The sequence below is a fragment of the Coloeus monedula genome (assembly GCF_965178545.1).
Source record: "Coloeus monedula genome assembly, chromosome: 4".
Classification (NCBI taxonomy): domain Eukaryota; kingdom Metazoa; phylum Chordata; class Aves; order Passeriformes; family Corvidae; genus Coloeus; species Coloeus monedula.
Genome location: NC_138784.1, coordinates 40,676,366 through 40,692,367, shown reverse-complemented (window position 1 = coordinate 40,692,367; position 16,002 = coordinate 40,676,366).

Genomic DNA, 16,002 nt, shown 5'->3' with positions numbered 1-16,002 from the left:
CAATTGCTTAAGTAGTTGCTTTACCACAGGTAAACATTAACCAAGCATTGGGGAAGCACTACAAGTTGTTATCACCACAGGCTCTTACTGTGTCTTGTGATTTGTACTTCTCTGTAATAATCCTATTACTTACCCTACACCTCAAAAGTAAATAATGAAGCAAAAGCTATAGTTCGGCAAGTGATCATAAAAATATTTTACAGACCTGCTTTTAAGAGGAGGTTGAAATGATTGCAGTTCTTTACATTGCAGGGTTTCACTGCCTTGTGTTCACTGCCAGCATTCATTCAGTTGTGTTCACACTTCCGCTTCAGATATTCAACCGGCATAAAGGGATGGGTCTGCTTTATCCTAGCAGAGGTGGGGCAAGGAATCTGCCAACATTTTCTCCCTCTGAGTATCTACTTCAGATCCTTTTCCCCTTCCTCACCAAGTCAGGACCCCAGGACTCTGAGCATTGTGCACAAAATGTCCTACTGTGCAGGTTTCCAGAAGTGTTTTGAACCCCAGCGTGGTAATCCTAGTTCTGGCATTAGATGCAGGATACCTCTCAGAAATAGGAACTAGACTCATTCCAGAAGGCAAGGCAATAAGCCTATTTCATTTGGTTTGGGCTTTGTCTTGTTTGTTTTCTTCTGTGTCCCTCCAACTAGGAATCTTGAGGGAAAAATAAAGGTATTTTTATTGGTTTTTTTAATCAGCCTATTTTCTGAAGAAGCCTCATAGAGCAGTGCTTGTAGGAATGAGGGTCAAACACAGGTTTCTCTGAGTTTGTCACAAAAAAAAGAAGCTTTAATTTTGAAGGTGGACACAGTGTGAGAGATTATGGGCACACTGATCTGAACTGATTTATCAAGTCCACTCAGCCCAAACCCTGTTTTCAATGTCAATTCCTGTTCCTCGGTTCTGCTCTCTGTATTTGAAAAAAAATGGGAAGTGTTAGTATATAACACACCTATAGATGGTGACAAAAAGATGTAACTTAGAATCTGGCTTCTGTAGGACCCACAATAAAATCACCAGTACTCTACATTTAAAACTCCCTCCAGCTGCTCTCTTAACTAGTTTTCCCATTTTCAGGAGTGGATCTATACCTGCCTATGACTTCCTGTGCTCCTTTCTGGAGTAATACTCTTCGTTATAACTCTAGGATATCAACTGTCTTACTATCTTATTTCAAGTGTTCACCCTAATTCTGAGAATGTTCCTAAAAATAATTGCTCTCATGAAATACAGATTTTGTAAGGATTGGGAGAAACAACTGTGTGGTACAGTTTAGATCTAACACACTCCACAAATAGGTAAATTGAGAAATGTGGGTGACTTTACAGAGGGATGCCGTAGTCACAGACGAATAATGAGATAAGTTTAAATGGCCGTATAAAAATGCATCAAAAGGACCATGAAAGGTTGTAAGGGAATCACAGATGATACAGGATTTGAAAAGATAAGTCTGCAATCAGACCATACAATTGCAATAAAATAAGTTTATTTTAAGTGTAGATCAGAAATGACATTGTGTACCACAAACTATGCTGCAGTAAATCTTCACACAGAGTAGATACTGATCAAGGAAGGCTTGAGATGCAGCACTGTTGGCTAGGAGGTGCTTAGCCCAGACATTTAGTCAGAGATGTCTGAGGGAAAATGTGCTAGGGCAATAATAATATAGGAGGCAAGCATGAGCATTCCCACTGGCTCTTCAAAAAAGGACAGTGTGCAAGGACCTTTCACACACAAATGCCCAGAACTTCTGCTGTTTCTTGGTTTTGGTTTTAGTGGGTTTGGGGGGTTTTCTTGGCATGGGTTGGGGGTTTTGGGTTTTTTAGGGGTTTTTTTTGGGGTTGGTTTTTTTAATAAGCCTACTGAACATAACAACAAGCAAATTCTGGTAAGATCCCAGTTTACAACATGCTAAATTACAGCTGCGGAGTAGAAACTCAGTTTCTATCTGTCTTTCCTACAATTTCTACATCTTTCATATATATATTTAATGGTACCTAAAGTAAAAATATGCCATCTAAGTTTAGAAACAAGCAAGCAGTTTACAATAAGTGTCAGGACAGATTTTCAGCTTAAGTCTTCCATATGATTGCCTATTTCTTATTTCCTGGCTACACAGCGCTTTTTTATGCCTTGGAGAAGGGAAAGGCTATGGTTATGGCACAGATTACATTCTTAGTTGTACCTACAAGTATGAAGGTCATGCAAATAATTGCAGAGGCTTATAAATCACAGGAATGGCATGAGAAATTTTGCTGCTATTTGTCTGCATATGAAATTGGTTCCACTACCCCTCCACTAACTGTTTAGATAATCAGCTATACCCTACCAATAACAAAGCCTGTGCCACAAAGTGCTCAAAAGCTTTTCCCAGGAAAGAATTTGTGAAAACTCATTTACTTGCTGCTCCTCTACAGATTAGATGAGGAGGGTTATCAGTGCAAAACCTGGGTGCAGCACAGGGCAGAGCCTGTGACACAATACACACAGCTTCCTCCACGACAAGGGACCTCTGACAACATGCTCACACAAGAAACTGGAAAGAGGGAGGTATATTTTGGCAAAAAAAGAGTAAGCCAGTACATCTGTAATGAACCTGGATGAAGCAAAGTTTCTCCTCTTTGACACATACCAAGCATCTACAGTTGGTTTTACAATGTTTTTTATCTTCCTTCACCTCTGAGTCTTTTTCATCTTATTTTATAACCTCCCTTTTCTCTTGTGAGGTGCCTCCACAACGTCAGGCTGTGAACAAAGCCCCATATCAGATGATTCACTGCACAGCCAGTCATACATTCAGGTTCAGACTTGAAAATTTGTTTAGTCTTGGGTAGCAGTGAAGTCCTTGAATGGTGGGGTGTGAATAGTGGAGAATAAAAGGGGTTTTGCCTATCAGAATTTCTGCTCAGTTCAGTGGTAAATACACAACAGAGAAGATTGGGAAGAACTATATTCAGAGTGGAGTGTGAAGCTTCAAAGGGATCAGTAGATCTCAGGATCTGCTGAATCAGCAGAGTCAGCTTACATAAGGTGTGCAGGGATTTCAGGCTGTCACTGCATCTGTCTTTCAGCCAAACGGATGCATCACCTCTTGCAAACTCACTTGTTGCTCTTAGGTCTCTACTCAATACAAGTTTCTGCATTTCCTGACTAAGCTCCTGTCTAAACAGAAGTGAAAATTATAACATCCTTTTCATGCTTTCACAGCAAGTTGCCTACCCATAATGCCAGGTGAAGCAAATGTTGAGTGTCATTAGCCTTGTCAGCATTTCAACCCCCACCTAAATGGGGTGTGCTGCCTAACAAAGGCATGTTTGCAGTGCAAACAGTAGGACAAACACTTTCAAAGCAGGGCAAAATTTTAGTATCTGTTCTTGTCCTTGACTGTACTTGCAAGGTGAGGTCTGACTAAGCTTGTCCTTAGTCTACTACAACTCAAGATTTGAGTTACAACCTTAGCAATTAGATCTTACTGCAATATTATAAAAGCTTGTAATACTTCAATTGTAAAACTGAATACACCTATGTCTGATTCTTAGCAAAATAGTGCAATGTCCTAACAGATCTTATTTTTGATATGTGGCGCTGCCACGACAGCTGAGTTTATACTCAAATCCCACAGTCAAACAATTACGACTCCCTGCCTCCATTTTAAACTATCCTTTGATTTAAGCCTTGAAATGAAGGATAAGAGTGGAAAACATGACAAAAATATACCCAAAAACTCCAAAGGCTGAATAAAAACTAGAAGAAAGAAGACAGCAGTATTGCATTTAATCATGCTTCTTAAACCATTTTCATGATTTTGGGTAGCTGATTTGTGATTTACAATACTATAAGCACCTAAACTTTTTGGAAACTTCCATGTCTCACAGGGTTTAGATAGCTATGGTTGAGTCCAGGGCTGGTACTGCAACTGACCACATGAAAAGCAGAAGGAGTGTTTTCAACCAGTGTTGGGCATGTATATGGGTGGCTGTATCAGCTGTCTAGCATGCCTTCACAGCTTCTTCCAAGGAGTGGAGACTGCTAAGGAGTGATTAAGCTTATCCTAAAATAGACCTGAAAACAGGACAGGTGAACTGTGCCCTTGAACGGCCTGTTTCTTGCCACTGACCAAAAAGTGAGTCCACAAATCTGAAGACATTTGAGTGGATTCCACACCAGAGTTCCCTCAATGGGACAGCACTCTGTTCCACAGCAGACATTTTTTGCTCTTAAAGTGCTACAAAGGAAGAGTGTGAGTCTTTCACTTGTAGAACTTCTTTGTTCTGTTAAAGTGATGCAAAACGTGGGGGAAAAAAACAACAGGAAATGAGGATCTGGTCTTAGTTACATTACACTGTGGGCATGTCTGCAGAAGTTTTGCCACGAGATAGATTTGCCCTGACCCAAAGCTGTGTAGTTGCTGTAGCAAGGTGTGTAGCCCAAAGCTGCAAGCCCATTCTTTCAGAGGCACTGACTGACTACAGCTCAGCGGTGCTCTGACCCCAGCCCCAACCCAGTTACAGCTCAGAACAAGCTGTAATCTACCCAGAAAGCTCTCTGGTGTGACCTCTGCCAAATACTGTTACTGTCTTTCTTCCTTTCTTGTCCTCTGTTCTACCACACCCTGAACTGTTACAACGATGAGCAGAATTGTGTCTTGGAACAGGATCGGAAGTCTCTCCATTTCCTATGGGCTACAAGAGTGAACTGGGCTCCTGTTAGTGTCCTACTGGGAGCTGATTTCTTGCCTGTTAGGGCTTTTACTTTCAGTTTTAAATAACAGGTGGTTGTAGCCATTGGCAATGTAAACACTACTTTCATGATGACTCTGTTCTTCTGCACTCCAGCCAAGAGATACACAAATGCTTTATATAAAAGATACAGCCCAAACTGAGTTAGTGAACAACCCAGCTCACAAGAGGCAGTGGCCTGATCGTCAAAACAAACCTGGATGTCCAGGACATGTCCATACACACAGGAGCAGGCAAATCCTATTGTGTGCCTTGCCAGCCCCAGCTCTGGGCTGGGAAGTGTATAGTTGGGTTACCCTGGTGCTCTCCTCTCCTCAGAGGCCTACAGAAAGGCAGTATGGATGTACAGTACCCCTCATACCAAAACAGGCCCTCAGAGGGCACAGACATTTCTGTGGACCAGGTGAGTTTGTTGGCCATCAGGGTGCTGGTTGGAGGTGTGTCACACCTTCCCTCGGACCACACTTTTCACATTAGCCATGTAAATCTTGTCCTCAGGGAGAGAGTTTAAATGGGAATATGTCTTCACAAAAAGTTCCTATTCTGACAAAAGTTTCATCAGAAAAGCCCCATCCAGCTCTGTGTTAAACTCCTACCCAGGCGCTCCATGGCCTGGCGCCAACAACGCTCATATGTTCCTGTTTTAGCAAGGTCTAGTGTCTCAAACACTCTCACTTCCCCTAAAGTAACAACTCTTCCAGAAAACAAACCTCAAGCAGCCGATGATCTGCTCTCCCTCCCAAAGGGAGCAGCCTTCTCTTCCCATACAAAACCAGTTTTCTTCTGAGCCTTTCATCTGAAAACTCTCTGAAATACATGTCTTTAAGCTTTGAGTGATACTTGGCTAGTGTTAAAATAAAATAAGTCCTTAAATATGAATAAACTCACATACCTAATCCACATATTTTTCTTTACACCCTCCCTGCCTCTCCAGACCTTCTTGTTTACTGCTAGCTTTCTTGGCTGCTTTACATAATTTAGCTCATTTTTGTACTTCATGAACTAAGCTCTTCTTTTATGTCAGAACTTATGTCAGGGATTTCCTATTTCCCAGCACCTGGTCAGGATTCATTTAAACTGTATGTCTCCAAGTTTAAAATCTTTTGGAGGTTTCAAATTTAATTCATCACAGATTAACATGATAATCAGTGTCAGCAAGGGCTTCACTATCTAGCCTGGAGGTATATTACTAAGTCTAACTTTGTCAAAGAAAAAAATTCTTGCTAAAGAACCCATACTGAAAAGGTTTCTTGTTGGTTTGTATTATGTAGTCAGGGCTTCATGTACAGGAGCTGTGACTAAAATAAGGGGTGGTATTATTGACCCCTGACATTTTCAGCATATCTTGAAATTGGTTGTATCATAAGGTACAGATCTCTGTGAAGAAAGACGCCTTACAAATGCAGAGAACAGCCTGTGTCAATGAAGAATCAAAAGGTTTCATATGCATCTTTAGAATATTGCCTTCTTTGTCAAGCAGGGGGGAGCTGATCTAGGAGTGTTTTTTCTGGAAAAGACATGAATATTTCATATTCGGGTCTAAATACCAGGAAATAATTGTAATTTTGCTTATGCCTTTGTAAAGCAAAAGTTTATAAGGCAAGTCACTGTGAGCGCAAATTCAAAATAATATATCTAACCGTTCTCCTGCCATATTTTTTCCAAGGAAAAAGAATAAACCTGTTAGAGAAACATGACACTTTCTCTCTCAATTTTCCCTGCTGCCTTCCAGCCATGGGTGGAAAGTGTCCCAATGATATGAGGCCCAGACAAGTATACAGTCATTTTGTGATCCAAAACCAGATACTTACTGGTAAGAAAATGAGAACAAGGTCATTCTGTTGTTGTTTTATAGACATGAGTTATGCAACTATAATTATATTATTCCCTATAAAGATGCTTTCTTAATGCTTTATATTAAAATTCTACATAATACAGGCAGGCAGGCAATGTGCTCACCAGTTATGTTTAGAGTTAGTACACAGGAAGTCCATAACATCTGCCATGAAATTTTGCTCAAAAAATGCGGGTTTGATATTTATGTTGACAAGTGTATTTCTTCCATTTCAGGATAATATGACACTCAATCCCCTCTTTCAGTGAGGCATACCTCTGTTTGGCAAAGTAAGTAAGTACTAAACACATTAAAAAAAATTATAAACTAATACAAGTAAGCAAACTTTAGCTCTCAACATTATTAATTCCATAAGTTTCATTTGAGGTAAAACATCCATGCTCTGAAAGTTGAATGGGAGCGTCTTTATTTTCTATGGTTTCTGTAGACAAAGTGATGCAATCAAAATAACACAGCACAGCAAGTGAGCTTTGCAACCCCCTGGAATTCAGAGATCCTCTGGGAGTATTCTACCAGATGTGTATGGTCTTTTCACAGTACAGAGAGGAGTTTCCATCAACCCTCATCTGCTCACTGACCTTCGCAATCCCACTGACATTAAACTCTGCTTCTCTGGAGCACTTTGTGGGCACTGGGGTCTTTTCTGATTCAGATAGTTGTACTGCTTTTTCAGTTTAATCCCCTCACACACAAAACTCTCATTTCTACCCCTGAGTGCTGTTTTTTACAAAACTTGACCATGAAAATTCTGTCATTTGCAGACTATAAACAGTTGTTGAAAAAACTCCTATTTCAATTTCCATTCATCTTTGTCCCGCAAGTGCTATTCATTTATCCCCTCTATACATAAAAAGATTATTTTCTTTCCAAATGTTTTTTCTGTAGCTGAAAGGACAGGAAGAGAACTGAAGAGTATTACTGAAAACTTTATAGTAACTACCAAATAGCAGAGTTAGAGATTTTACCTACTGGCAATGACCCAGAATTATAACTTGCACATGTGCAATTTACATTTGCACTAAAAACTAATTTCCTTCTGAAGCCATTGAAGAAAGATGCTGTAAGGAGCCTGTTCCTCCTCAGAAAAGCTAAGAAGCCCATGCTGAGGGACTACTGGCCTCTCAAGCTTGTAATCAGAGCTGAGAGTGGTGAAATTTCCATTCAGAGGAATCTCAGAACCATCCAGCGCTAAGCTTCAAATGTTAACCCCTACTGTAAAAATAGTTCCTCTTTTTTTTCCTCTTTCACAAATTGTCTGGGATTACCTCCCTCTGATCAGACAAACACAGGAAACTGGGATAGTCCTAGCTGTTGCATAAAGATGAGTCTGTTCAGTGCTACGAGAGGTGTCCAAGACCTTCCTTTACTGAGATAGAAAAAAAAAAAAAAAAATGCTGGAATAATCCTGGGGCTTTTGCAGCTGTAAAAGTTGTTAGGGACCAGCTCAGGCTTTTGTAGGATATGATGTGCTTCCTCACTTGCTGTCTGATCCCCTTGACTCATTCTGTGACAAACACTATGATAACACAAAGGAGGAGCTTCTGAAGATGAGCCTTTGATTGATGCCATCCATGAAGGATTTCAAAGCTCTGCACACAGCTGGTTTTAGACCTGACTCTGAAAATTTAAAATCGTCCTCTGCAGGGCCAGGCAAGACAAGCCTTAGAGTCTCTGCCGCAGAGTATCTGTCCTGGGTAGGTGCTGGAATGGCAGAGACCTCTCTGTCAGTTAGAGAGTTAATGTAACAAAAGCCAAAATTCAGTTAGTATACTCCTTATTTTACGTTATCTGAGTTGCTACAAGAACCACTTGCCCCTTTGAAGGTACTTGGCCAAAGCCAAATCTTGAGGAACCATGTTTATATACATGGCATGAGCCAGAGGAACTTGAAGCAAGTGTGAACTAAAAGAAAGGCAAGTGATGAAACTCTAGTTTTAATTTAAAATAGAATCTTTTTCACAGACAACATTTAAAACAGAGGTGACAATACCAAAAGGAAAGGGACAAAACTTCACAACTAAAAGTCAAACAGGGTCATTTTCATGTCATACCTCCTTGGAACACAGTTGCTGCAGTTAAGATAATAAAAGACACTCTTCCATTAAGCTGTAGGCTTCCCATCAGCTTAAAGCTAGGCTTTGTGTCTTCTCTTTGCTAAACCATTTACTCTCTCAAAGTGAAGAATTTCTTCCTTTTCCGTGTCCATAGATGAGATTAACAAGCACATACACTTTATACACTTCATTAATCCTTGTGATGATTCATGCACATGGGGGTCAGACTCTAATCCAAGTCAGACTTCTGAAAACACTTGACCTCCAGATGTCTGTGCTGACTGCTGTAGCTAAGAGCAGAGTTTGGACACATTGTCTTTCTTTTCATAGCACCATAGTACAGATTAATCATATTCAAACTATCCTGACAAAAGACATACTTAACAGTGTGCTGCCGATACCTAAAAAGAAAGGACATTTAGGCAAGGATTTTGATTTTGGTTTTAGTTCAAAACCTGGCATCAAAGCAATCTTCCTTTTGAAAGAGTCTTTGGGTACTAAAAGTAAGACATAACCACAGTGCTGCACACAATAAGCTTGTTGCTAAAGATGTCAGCCATCGTGGGAGCATTCTCCAGGGCGCAGCCTGTTGGGTGCACAGGACTGTGCTTCAGGGTGCCCGAGACCTCTAGAACAGGTGTCAGGGAAATACTACAACCAAACAGAAATGTTGCAAGAGAAGAATAACCATGATTCTAATCACTATTTAACTATGCTTGGATTTAGCTCCATTCTTGGGTTTTGAGGTGCACAGTTCTTCACGAGTCAAATTTATTCACAGATCTGAAAGGCTTTTTCTCCTGTCCTTTAATCCAATCACACAGAAATCAGATGTCTGCCTGCATCTGAGTACTGCTGTGTTGGTTGGTTTAGTCTTACTGCTGCACTACTCCAAATTTATTCTGTGACAGCCACTCAGAACACCCTGTCATGAGGATATTTCTTTTCCATACTTTTAAAATATGATCCCTTTCATTTAATGGCAGCCACTTAAAAGTTAGTTTTCTAACCTGAAGGTGATCCATTCTGTGTATATAAAACAGGTGAGATGGCTTACTGTTGGCAAGAATATCTTTTTTGTTAGAGATAAATGTCTTAGACTGAATTTAAAGGGTTATCTCAGATTATATGCCAAATTTAAGAAGCTAATATTAAAGGAAATAGGCATTACCCTAAAAGCTTTCTATCTGTGCAAGAATTTAAATGTTGTGCATTAACACAAATCATACCATAAACCAAAGTCTGCTGGTTTTACTCAGAGATAAGATATATAGATATAACTATATATAAGATATATGTATGATATATAGCTTACAAATAAGGTATTTTCCATCCTGTTGCATTACTTAGAAAATATTTACTCATCTCAGGAAGTCTGTTAATCATGTGCATAAAGGATCATATTTTTACCTGGTATAAATGGGAATAACTTCACTGATGTTAAAATTGGTCTTAGTAGCAGAAGAAACATACCACAGGCCATTAACTCCTGAAAATATTGAAAAGGAGTTCATCAGATCAGTATAGATGTAGGAAGTTTAATATCTTCCACAACGATCCCTCTGATGTATTTCCTCATAAAGCTTGTCAACAATGGCAAAAAAAGAAAAAAAATCACAAAGGTCAAAAGCTCTTCTCTCAAACCATCTGCATTGCAGTTTCAATAGAGGTTGCTGTTAAATGTGGTGGTTTCTACTTCACTTGAAGCACTTAAATTAAATCTGAATACCTTTCTGAAAAGATGTGCTATAGATCAAAGAGAGGCACTGAGCCTGGAGCGAAAAGGAATGAGTAGGTTTTTATGGGCTGCATTACATTAAATTTCAGAATAGATGATCTTAATGCTCTCTCCTCACCTGAACATATGAATCCAGTCTCATTTAGCTAGATTGTACTTCACTGAGACAACTATGATGATTTCATTAACTATAAAAATATAATTTTTAATTTAAGAAATTGGCCTTTGAGCACAGTAATACTCTTGAGTCACACAAAGCATTGTCTTGTCAATGCAGATATCATATTATATCCATTTTTATTATTTTCCATTTTAGCAGTTTGTTTTATTCACTTCCTCTGCTCCTGTTGCTATCCTGGTTAGGAATGTTCTTCTAATTTCCATTCTAAACTTGTGCCTGGCCAGTTTACATTTATATACTTGATTTCTCTCTTTTCTTACAACTATGTCTTTTAGCCTAAATACATATATTCTTTCTGTAACACCTTTATGAACCGAAAGACTGCTTTGTCCAAAAGATGCCACATTCTCCTAGTTTCTCCTCAGAAGATGCTGAACCTTACCCTGTCTCTCTGCATCACTGCCATTTGAGTTCGTCTTTGCTGAATAAGGGACCTCCACAAAGGATATGGAATTCCAAATGAGGTCTGAAAAATAGCAATAGCCATCCCTCTTTCTACATGTAATTGCTCTTCTGACCAGAGCTGTCTTTCTTGTCTGTATCACAGCAATAGTACACACTTATCCTGGTAAATAATATACCCAAGTTCCCATCCTCAGATATTACCAGATTAATTTCTGGTTTACAACACAAGGTTTTTTCTTATCACTGTCCAAGATAAATACCTGACATTTTATTTTGCAAAAATTTATCCCATTCTAATCCTCCAGACCTCAGGCCATTCAGCTTTTTCTCTGTATTCTTGATTGTTCATATCTTGATCATCTCTCAAACCTTTGTGTCGCTGTCATTTCCCATCAGGTTCTCTCATTCTCCACACTACAGGAAAAATATTAAAAAATAAAGATCCCAAGTCTGCTCCTTTGCTTCTGCTCTGCTCCTCTATAAAATAATTTGCTTCAATGACAGCATCTTCCTTTTCAGCACTATCTGATTATATCTCTACTTTAAGCATCTCCCTACCCACCATAGAGTGCTTCTGTTGATCTCCATCTTCACTGATTTAACAGATATTCCCCTGCGCAGCATCCCATCACGTGCTTTATAGAGATGGGATAGAAAAGAGCTCTTGCATTTCTGCATTTATTCTGCAACTTATCTGGAAGTACAGCCTGGAGATTGCTTTATGCAGCAGGCATCTGCAAATTCTGAATTTTCTGTGAAACATTTTATCTACCATATCTTCTAATATCCATCTGTACTCCTGCACCGGTTGATTGTACAGTCTATTGATCATTTCTTGGAGCTCTGTTATGCTTAATGCATGTGATCAGATATACATTCTGTAATCAGATATACATCCTAAATTAATGAAAAACATGAAATGTCTCCCCTAACTAGCTCTACTTCTTCTATAATTCTTTGCATTTCTTCTCCTAGTAGTCTCCTAGCCACCATTGTCTCCTCCAAATAGTCACTGCTTTTAAAGGCAAAAATAAATAATGTTTTTTAAGAAAGAAAAAAAGAGCTATATAAAATTAGCATTTCACTACTTTTTATTTGTTCCTGCAATAACTCATTTTTGATTACTGGAATGTAACATCTGGCTGTGATCTCTCAGCATCAAACTAGACTTTCATAACCAACTATTGTGTTTCCAGGCAATGTGTCTCCCAAATTATGACAACATACCAATATAGACAAAATGTGTTTATGAGCCTTCAACTGCAGTGGAGGATGTGAGATCATTGGACTGAGTTCTTAACCACATTAGGCTTGTTTGGGCGTCACTGCAGATTTCATGAGAAAACTTAAAGGCAGTTAAAGAGCAATCCCAGTGTACTTGGTGCACAGAAGAATCCTCTACATTTGCCAAATTGGTATAACTACTTTGGCTCCAGCTCTGGTTACAGAAAGTCTTTTGGGGCACAGCCAAGCAATACCGACCCTGACTGCTGCACTCAAAGCAGGCTTTTGCAATCCCGACACTTCTCCAAACCAAATGCTCGGCTCCAGTATCAGGAGTAGGGGAGAGAATTGGGCAAAGAGTCTAGGCCAGGGAAATACTGGGGAAATCAGGGGAAGGAAGAATATCGTGGGCTACTCAGGGCAAGGGAAATCAAGAGAGATGGGGGCTATACATGGACTGTGCTGCACAGTAAACTGTTAGCAACAGAGAACAGAGACAGACAAATTAAACACAGCTTTAGATAAACATTCACACCCCTCAGTTTGTGAGTCATGTAACCTGAAGTTAAGCAAAAGAATTCCTAGTTTGAAACTGCACCCAATCTTTCTCCTTCCTTATTCTGTTAATAAATAATTTTGGTAGATAACAATTACTGGTATGTGAAACTCATGTAATGATGGAGACTTTGCTCACATATGCATTACACATTATCTACTAACACACCTTGAGGGACGATAAGAACTTGTGTGTGATGATGTGTAACTGTTGGTGCCTGGCACATTACTGTTTAAATTAAAATATGGTGTGTACTGTAATGCACACATTTGCTGATGAAACAGGAAGGAAAAGGTACACTGCAGCAAACAAAATGTTCCTTTACTAAACTCTCTTTTTTCAGCGTATGCTCAGCTTCTTTACTAGGGTGAAATTGATACTGCATCTTTTAGAAAATTTTAGTAAGATAGTATTGTTCCAGAAATTGTAAGCTAAATATAACTTTTTCATAATGCTTTACACCTTTTAATTAATTTCTTGGAGGCTTTTTGTCTGTTGAATATATCTTATTCTTCAGCATATAAATAGCATCATTTTACTTGTGTCTTCATTACTTCAAACTTTGGCCCTGTGCCTTGTCAGAGCCCTGCTTAACTCCCAGTGACCAGCTCTGTATGCAAAGCTTTGCTTGGAAAGGTTCATTGACACCTGGGCTGTTTGGGCAGCCAGGTACAATAAACCCTACATCTTAATCAGAACTGCACAGAGACTGCCCCTAACCACACACACACACACAAAAAAAAAAAAAAAAAAAAAAAAAAAAAAAAAAAAAAGGCAAATAATGGATATAGTGAATATTTGTATTCATAAGCAAGGGAAAAAACCTTACAGGTTAAGAATGCCCAGAAAGATTTGGTCAAGTAAATTGTTTTCTGTTAAAATAAATTACAATACAACCACAAGAAAAAAAATTCCAAAACCTCTCTGTATTTTGAGATCTTAATCAAGGTTTACTTAGCTTTTTTTGTCTCCACTCTTATGACAAAATTAATGTGCCAATGTTAATTAGATGTGCTTAACAACACATGAAAGTAACCCCAAGCAGAACTGGAAAAAAAGGTCAACTTTTTACTTAGCTAAACATTTGCGGTGTGAAGAATTTTATTGAAAACCTTAGCACAGCAAAATCACACACACAAATAAGCTGTAGTCTGTAAAAGTCACAACCATTCATAAAATGTAGTACACAAGGTTGTTAGAAAGAGCTAAGAGAAAGACCTTTCTATTCCAAAACAAACTTACAGTCAAAAACTAAACAAAGACTGGTGGAAGGTAAGAGAAAGCAGAACAGAAAGCATTAATTATTTTGTGAAGGACAAAAATGTAACAAAAGAAGGGAAATGAGAAGCAGCATTTTGCCAGGAAAGCTGTCATTTGAGCTTTTAGAAGCAGTTGTTCATAGAAATTGGCAGGGAAGGAACTCCCACGTCCATAGCTCCAAGCCAGAGGTGAATGGGGTTTTAACCTTACACTTCTGGGACAATATTTGTAAAGAGACAAGAAAGAGACACATCCAGGGACAAAATGAGATGAGGAAAAACATATCAGAAACTAGAACTCAGTTTCTCAAGAAAAAACAGAAAATAACTGAACTCCTCCTTCTCAGGTAGTGCTGTATCTTAGACCCAAATAGCAGGAACATAAATTGGTAGCTGTCACTGTTATTTTTGTTTAAATGCCAGCAGTAAATGCCTCACAGAATACACATGTAAATATAGCCTGTAGCTGAGGTTTTCTCAAAAGGTGAAAACATTACTTACAAACTGATAAGAAAACAAATGCAGCAGAATACCAATGCAAAACCTGGATCCTGTGAGATAGCTGGCAGTCGGGTGGATGGATACAGCAGAAAGTAAATAATGCCCTTTTCATTTATGCAAAATATTTTCAAATATTCATAACCCACCCAGCTATGACAGGCACTAACGTGTACTGAAGTGGGGGCAGTGTTGGGAGGTGTCTCCTTATCCCATACTGAATGCCATCCTTCAGTCTGAAAGTTTAAAAGGAAGTGGAGCAAAGGAAGGTCATTTTTGTTACAAGGAAGCAAAACATCTGAGCATCTACAGGATTGCGCAGCCGTTTACTAACAGTGTGAAAGTAGATGGTTTCTTGCTTTCTTTTGTGAATGCCCTCTTGGTTGTCTTGCAAAAATGCTGAGCACCTTACCTCATTGGGATGGATGGTGCTCCTTCCTCGACAGGAGTGGGGACAGTTAGCACCACAAGCTCAAGGTGAAAAAACCTCACAGAAAAACCTTTCTCTTATATTTGTGAGCTATTCTCTTAATGCATATGTTCAGACAGGGTTGCCTAAAAGCACTTTAGAGCATTACTCCCATAAAGCATATTTACTATTGTAAACAGGTTATTTTCCACTTTTTCCTGATGTATGACTGTGATCAGATCATCGAACCTCGAGCAAAAGCCCAGGTCCTGCTGCCACAGACCAAAGACCTGTGCGTGAGGCTGAGCCGTTTGTTCCCAGCTCGCAATACTGCGAAGGGGCAGAAGATGGCAGAAGGAAGCCCTGAACTGGCATCCCACCAGTCTGGCGGGAAAGCCCTGCTGGGAGCTACTCAGGACGAAATAGCCGCGTCTGACCTCCGTGTGAGGATGGCTTTTCATCTCGGCATTTTAGAGTCTTTTCTTTGCCTTTGTGTATTATCCTTCATTAGCAGGGATGAATGATTAAAGGAACAGGAAAACCCGCATTATCAATGAATGGCTTAAGGGCTGGCACAATCAGTGGCATTTTTGGGTTTTTTGTTCATGGGACAAGCTGAAAACCAAGTGGGAGCATAAAATACCTAATCCAGTAATAGTCTGGGTGTGAATTTCTCTTTTCACGCTGGTATTTTGTTCTGCTTTTGCAACTATTGCCGAGATCAGATTCTGGTCTTTTATGGCACCCTTTGGAGAGTCATGTTCCAAAGGACAACTATCCTCTGAATTGTCAAAAACTGATGAAACACCAGTTTTGGATCTCTTGAACAGCTCAGTTTGAATGTTTTAGCCAGGTACTTTGTTTAATGAGACCTTCATGCACTTTCTGCTTGCAAGGGTTCATTTGCAAACTGGTCCAAACACACCATCAGAGAGAACACCAGCGCAGTGCCAGTGCCAGTCCTGCCTGCCTTCATTCAGTGTTAAGCAACCTGTCAAAGGCAATGGTCCTCCCTTTCAAGTGAAAATTTAGTGAAACCACAAAACCTTTTCATCCATGTGGAACTTTAAAGGAGAAGTTA